Below are 7,760 nucleotides of genomic sequence, written 5' to 3'. Positions count from 1 at the left end.
ACACACACACACACACACACACACACACACACACACACACACACACACACACACACACACACACACACACACACACACACACACACACACACACACACACACACACACACACACACACACACACACACACTCACACACTAACATACACACGCACAAACTGCACAGTCAAGAGCGTCTCCGATGAGTCACACACCCCTCCCCCCCTCCTTCCGTCCCTCCCCCCCTCCTTCCGTCCCTCCCCCCCTCCTTTCAATCGCCTTTTCCCTCTTCCCTCTTCCCCCGGTCGCCTTCTCCCCACCCCCTTCCCCTCCCCTTCCCCTCCCCTTCCCCTCCCCCACCTTCTCCTCCCTCTCCTCTTCCATTTCTCCCTCCTCCTTCCCCTTCCCATTCCCCTTCCCCAATCAGCCTCTCTTCCCCTCCCTCTCTCCCTCCCAATTCCCCTTCCCCAATCCCCTCTCTCCCTCTTTCCCTCTCCTCCCCTCTTTCCCTCTCTCCCTCTCCTCCCCTCTCTCCCTCTTTCCCTCTCTCTCTCTCTCTCCCTCTCTCCCTCCCCCCTTCCCCAATCATCCTCTCCCCCACCCTCTCTCCCTCCTTCTCTTTCTTCTTCTCCCTCATTAATCTGCACATTATCCTCCTCATCTTCCTCTTATTCCCCTCTTGCCTTTCCCTTTTTCTTCCTGACCTTTCCCCTCCTTCCTCTTTCCTCTTCCTGCTTCTGTTGTTTGCCTTTTCTCCAGTTTGTCGATTCTCTTTCTTTCTTTCTTTCTCTTTTTTTTTATTCTTGTTTTTCTTTGTCTCTTTCTTGCTCGTTTTGTTTCTGTGTGTTTTACTTTTTTATTTTCTTTTTTCTCTCTTCGTTTCTATTCTTTTTTTTTTCTTTCTTTCGTTCATATTCTTTTTGTTGTTGTTGTTCCTTCTTGTCCCATCTCATTTTTTCTATTTCTTTTTTTCTGGTTTCATTCGTACGAAATTCTCGTTTTTTTTTTTTTTTTTTTTTTTTTGTCATTTTCCTTTCTTCCATTCCCTCCTAATCTTCCTTTTTTCTTCCATTTTTCTTCTGCTGTTCTGCCCTCGCACAAAATCCCTCCCCCTCCCCCCCATCTACATCTGTTTCCCCCTCCTATACCTCCTTATCTTCACCTCCCTCACCTCCTCCTCCATCCTCCTCATCTCCCCCTCCTCCACCTCCCTCACCTCCTCTTCCACCCACCCTCATTTCCCTCACCCCCTCCCCTCCTACTCCTCCTCCTCCCTCCTCCTGCCCTACCCCTGCCCCCTCATACCCCCCCTACCCCTCGTACCCCCCATCCAAAAAGCCCCTCTTCCCCTCCCCCCTCCCCCCCCCTTCCCCTCGGATCGAGCGGGGTCACACTCATGAATATAAACGAATTGTTAATGAGGGGAAGTTGCGAAAGACAGTTCGGCGGCATCGCAGTTGTGTCGCGTCTTTTTCTTGTTTTTGTTTTTGTTTTTTGTTGTTGTTCTGTTTGGTGTTGTCGTTTTTGTATTTGTTTTTTTTGTCGTCGTTGTTTTTTGTTTTTGTTCTCTTTGGTGTTGTCGTTTTTGTTGTTCTTGTGGTCATTGTTAATGTCTTTGTTGTTCTATTTGGTGTTGACGTTTTTTTTTGTCGTTATTGTTTTTGTTATTTTTGTGTTTATGGTTTTTGTCGTTATTGTTTTTGTTGTTATTGTTTTTGTTGTCGCAGGTCGAGCTGTCGACAAGATTGGTTATTTCCGGGTTAAGTATGAAATGACATCATTGTTAATATTGCTATCATTTTTCTTTTCATTTTCGTTGTTGGTATTATTGTTTTTTTGTTTTTTTATTCTTTGTTTTTTTAAATTTTATTATTGTTGGTTTATTTCTAGCATCAGCGTTATTAATGTTGCTTTTGGTATCATTTTCATCACTATCATTGTTATTGTTGTTGTTGTTGTTATTGTTATTATTATTATTATTTTTTTTTTATACAAAAGTTTCCTTAGATCTGCTAATTAAAATCAAACACCGAGTCACTACCAGCGACCTAGGGTGATTGAAGTTTGAGGCAATGGAACATCAACAAAAACATGCAAAATATGCAGAACAACCACAAATCAAAACATCCAGTCAAATCAATTCACGCACACAAAGAACACTTCAGATTGATAAAGTTCTTCTGAGAACATGCGCTGTGCTGTTTAAGACTATTTTTTGGACTTCTTCTAATTTTGGATTTCCTGGTATTTGTTCAAGAAACTTATCTGTACCTTTCTTTATAAGGCCAAGAGCTCCAATAACAACAGGCAAAGATTTGGTTTTTAAATGCCACATCTTTTCCACCTCTATTTCCAGGTCTTTATACTTTGATATCTTCTCGAACACTTTTGTTGGGATGCTCATATCTATAAACAGGCAAGTGTTGTTTATTTTGTCCTTGATGACGATATCTGGACGATTTGCTTATATAGTACGATCTGTGTGAATTGGAAAGTTCCACAAGATTGTAGCATCTTTGCCTTCAGTAACTGCCTCTGGATATTATTATTATTATTATTATTATTATTATTATTATTATTATTATTATTATTATCATTAACACTATCATCATTATCATCATTATCATCATAATTATCATTATAATTATTATTATTATTATCATCATTGTCATTCCTATTATTATTGTTGTTGTTGTTGTTATTATTGTATCATAATTATATTTGTCATCATTATTATTATTATTATCATTATGACTGTCATTATTATTATTGTTGTTGTTGTTGTTGTTGTTATTGTAATTGTTGTTATTGTCATTATGATGATGATGATGATGATGTTAATTATTATTATTAGTGTTATTGTTATCGTTATTATTATTATTTTCATTATTGTCATCAGTATCATTTTTGTTATTTTTACTTTCATCATTATCATTAATATTTTATCATCATTGCTATTATCATCATTATCGTCATCATTATCAATTATTACATTTCAGTAGTGTATGTCTTATCTTGCTATTTGAATTTTGATACCAAGGATGTGCGTATGTATACATTCAAATATGAATATGTATGACATTTTTTTTTTATATATCCATTATATCTTATATTTATTTTTTTTATCAAGTCTCCCCCACGCTAGTCTTAAAAGCAACAAGCTATTTAGAGGCTAGCCTTTCTACCTCTTTGTCTATTGTGTCTACTTTCCTCTCCGACCTTTCTACCAACCTAAACCCATTAACTATTTTGTTAGGTTAACTTTCTACTAACCTCAACCCCATTTTCTAATTCTCTACTTGTTAGGTTGAATCACAAACCAATCTAAAACCCATTTTTCTGATTGTCAGGTTGACTTTCTACCAATCTAACCCCCATTTGCTATTTCTCGGGTTGACTCTACCAATGCAACCCCCATTTTCTAAAAGTCCGATTGACTCTACTAATCCAACCCCATTTCCTGTCTCGGGTTGACTATCTTCCAAAATAGACCCATTTTCTATATCTCGGGTTGACTATCTACCAAAGTAAACCCATTTTCTATATATATCAGGTTGACTCTCCCTACCGATCCAACCCCCATTTTCTATATATATCAGGTTGACGCAACCCTTATTTACCTATTACTGTTGCAGACGCTCCATGCAACCAGCAATATCACTGCCGCCCTCAGACCTCGGCAGCAGTGGTGTCGACGGCCGCGCAGGAGCTGGAGGTAAATTTCGATGAGGATTTGACTCGTGTTTTGGAAGTGTGGAGGTAGGTACCCAGTTTGTATACTCACGAGGGTTCGTAGTTGTGTGTGTGTGTGTGTGTGTGTGTGTTGGTGTTGGTGTTGGTGTTGGTGTTGGTGTTGGTGTTGGTGTTGGTGTTGGTGTTGTGTTTGTGTTGTGTGTGTGTGTGTGTGTGTGTGTGTGTGTGTGTGTGTGTGTGTGTGTGTGTGTGTGTGTGTGTGTGTTTTGTTTGTTTTCTTGTGTTTGTGTATGTTTGTTTAATCGTCTGCTTGTGTTTGATTACCTGCTTGCTTCTGTACTTTAGTTTGCTGGCTTATCTTTGTTTCTTTGTTTCCTTGCTTGCTTTGTTTGCCAGTTTGCTTATCTGTATTTTATAGTTTATTTATTAGCTTGTCTCTACGCATGTACGTATATGTGCGTATCTGTGATTGCGTGTATGTTGTCTTTATCAAAGCGTGTCTCTTTGTGTGTACATTGCCTCGTCTTTATTTGTTTATTCATTCGCTCATTTGCATACGAAATCAGGCCGAATGCCAGATTCTCCTGCGGATTTCACAATTTTATATTCATTAAATTATTCAGTATTCATGACATTGATTTCTCGTTATTCGTATCTGATCTCCGTTGCTCCTTCTCTTCCGGTTTTCATGAGCAATCTCCTTCACGCAATTTTTTTTTTTTTCTTTTTCGCATTTTCTTGAGATTTCTTTTCGTCTGTCTTTCCTCCTTTTTTTTCGGCCAGGTCTCTATTTTTTTTTCTTTATTGTTGTTATTATCATTATTGTTGTTGTTATCATCATCATCTTCATTTTCATCTTCGTCTTCATCTTCATCTTTATCATCGTCATCATTATCATCATCATCATCATTTTTTTAACATGTATTACATCAATAAATTATATTTCCCATAAACGTTTGTTTGATGAAGTGATCTAATTAAAAAGTTTATTAAACTGATATAATTTCATCACCTCGATAAATTTGCTAATTTAACGCAATTCAGTGTAATCTTATTTGAATTAATTTTGGATAAATTATACTGTCTCACCGCTCCTTTATATGAATTAAACTGATTTCATGGTAGATTCGAGACTCCGCGTGTTTAAATTTTTTTTTTTTTTCTCCAGTCTGAATTGGAGTCGGTCTTAGTCAGTTTTACTCACTCCTCGTCCTCATCCTCGTCCTCATCCTCATCCTCATCCTCGTCCTCATCCTCATCCTCATCCTCATCCTCATCCTCATCCTCGTCCTCATCCTCATCCTCATCCTCATCCTATCACATCCTGGTTTATTTTTTCTTCGCCTTATTTCTTCTTCGTCTTCGTGTTTCTTCTTCGTCTTCGTGTTTCTATTTCGTCTTCGTGTTTCTTCTTCGTCTTCGTGTTTCTTCTTCGTCTTCATGATTCTTCTTCGTCTTCGTGTTTCTTCTTCGTCTTCGTGATTCTTCTTCATCTTCGTGTTTCTTCTTCGTCTTCGTGTTTCTTCTTCGTCTTCGTATTTCTTCTTCGTCTTCCTATTTCTTCTTCGTCTTCCTATTTCTTCTTCATCTTCATATTTCTTCTTTATCTTCGTATTACTTCTTTATCTTCGTATTACTTCATCTTCATATTTCTTTTTCGTCTGGTCTCATCCTATCCTGGTTTATTTTTCTTTATTTCCTATTCATAATTTTTTTTATCTCTTCTTACTCCGATGTAGATGTCAGTCTTTCCTATCCCCCCTTCTCATTCTATCTATCTTCTTTTATTTATCTTCTTCGTCCTTAGTTTTAGATATCCTTCTTCTTCAAGTGCCTTGTCCTTTCAGGGCGTTGGCGATCATGGTTTTCCATCCCGTTCTGTCTGTTGACAACTTCTGCAGTTCTAAGTCACTTCTGCCCATATTGAGATCTTTGTTCAAGTTGCTTCTCTTTCCTTCTATCTTTCCTGTTAACACTAAGTTTTCCAATCCTTTATATCTCATTACGTGTCCTAAAAATTGCATCTGTCTTTTCCTGATAACTTTCATCAAGGTTCTTTTAACTCCTGCTCTTCTTGAAACTTCTTCATTAGTAACTCTTTCTGTCCATGAAATCCTGAGCATTCTTCTGAGGAACCACATTTCTACTGATTTTAATCTTTCTTTCATATTTTCATTGACTGTCCAAGCATCACACCCATAAAGCAAAACTGACCACACGTAACATTCTAACACTCTAACTTTGGTTTTTACCTTCAACTGTCTGTTCTTAAAGACAGCACTCATCTTGTTGAAGACTTCCTTTGCCATACCAATTCTTTTCTTTATTTCAGTTACACTTCTTCCATCTGATGTTATCAAACTACCCAAGTATGAATTTCTCAGCATTCTTTATTTCTTTACCTTTGATATTCAAAGAGCATTTTGGTGTTATATTCTTCTTTGATATCATCATACATTTCTTGATGTTTATCTGAAGACCTTTCTTCTCACTTTCTGTTACAACCTTTTTCAATATATTTTGAAGATCTGTTTCTGTTTCTGCTATTAGTACAGTGCCATCTGCATATCTCAAGTTGTTAATATTGATCCCTCCAACTTTCACACCTGGCATGTTCTTAATGTCCTTTAAAATCATTTCACTGTATAAGTTAAATAGATCTGGTGATAATACACACCCTTGTCTTACACCTCTCTTGACTGATGTCCACTCACTTATTTCTCCGTCTATTCTAATCAGTTGCAAGTCCTTTCCATCAATATCTAATGCTTCCAACATTCTAAACATTTCTTCATGTTTCACCTTATCAAATGCTTTGCTATAGTCAGTGAAGTTAGATACCCTATCGCCATGCTAATATTCCCTTTTTTATCAAATTCTCCCTCTTCCCTCTTCCTCATCCGATCTAATTTCCACCCTGAACCCTTAAATAGATTGTCCCATTAGAATTATAAAAACAGAGAGAAAAAAAGAAATAAATGTAAGATAATAAAAAGTGTTCTCTTTATTATCTTAATTTTTTTATAATTTATTTTTTTATAAACAAATATAGAAAAGAGAAAATAATACAGAAAGAAAATCATGGTGAAAAAAAAACGAAAATTATAAAAAGAAAAAGAAAGAAAGAAAGAAAAGAAAAAAAAAGGAAAAAAAGAAAAAAAAAGAAAATAATAGAAGAGAGAAAGAAATAAAAAAGTGGCAGGGGGAAGATTTTATTAAACATGGCGGCTGAAGTGACGAATTTTCCAGGCTGGAAACGTGGTGTTACGCAGGCTTTGGTTGGCTAATGGTAAAAAAAAAAAAAAAAAAAAAAAGCAAATAAATGTTTTAATCAATGGTATAGAAATCGGTTGACTGAGTGATTCAATGGTTATCATTTTTTCTGACTTATTTATTTTTATTATTTATTTATTTATTTATTTATTATTATAATGTATATATAAATTTTCTTTGTCAAGATTGTAAAGGCATTTCTTTGTATTTTTTTTTAGTACTGACTTTCCAGATTTTTTTTTTCTTTTAGCTTTTTGTCTTTAAGCCAAATGCTACGATTTTTTTTTTCTTTTTTTTTTGAGATTTTAAAGTGATTTCTCTGTGCTTTTCCCATGCCTTTGTGATTTTTTTTTTCTTTTTTTTCCATTTTAGTAAGTGAATAAATGAAAATAAATAGATGACCGTTAAAAAGATGATAATCCCAGCCTTAGATAATGTGTAGTCAACCTCAGAACCTTCTATGGAAAATAAACTTATTTCCTATAAATAAAATAAAATTCCCATCTTCATCTAACCCTTCGTCCTCCTCCCCTCATTTCACTCCAAGACATCAGCGTTTCAAAAACCACTCTCTATCTATCTCACCCCTGAAACACACTTTTTTTTTTTTTTTTCAATCTGGTTCGCGGTGCATCATCCTTCACTCTGAAAGCCACCCTGAAGCCACACCCTGATCTTCTCCCCTCACGCTGTCCGCTCTCCCTCACGCTGTCCGCTCTCCCTCACGCTGTCCGCTCTCCCTCACGCTGTCCGCTCTCCCTCACGCTGTCCGCTCTCCCTCACGCTGTCCGCTCTCCCTCACGCTGTCCGCTCTCC

The sequence above is a fragment of the Penaeus monodon genome, chromosome 2, assembly GCF_015228065.2.
Source record: "Penaeus monodon isolate SGIC_2016 chromosome 2, NSTDA_Pmon_1, whole genome shotgun sequence".
Classification (NCBI taxonomy): Eukaryota; Metazoa; Arthropoda; class Malacostraca; order Decapoda; family Penaeidae; genus Penaeus; species Penaeus monodon.
Note: the sequence above shows the minus strand (reverse complement) of the source record.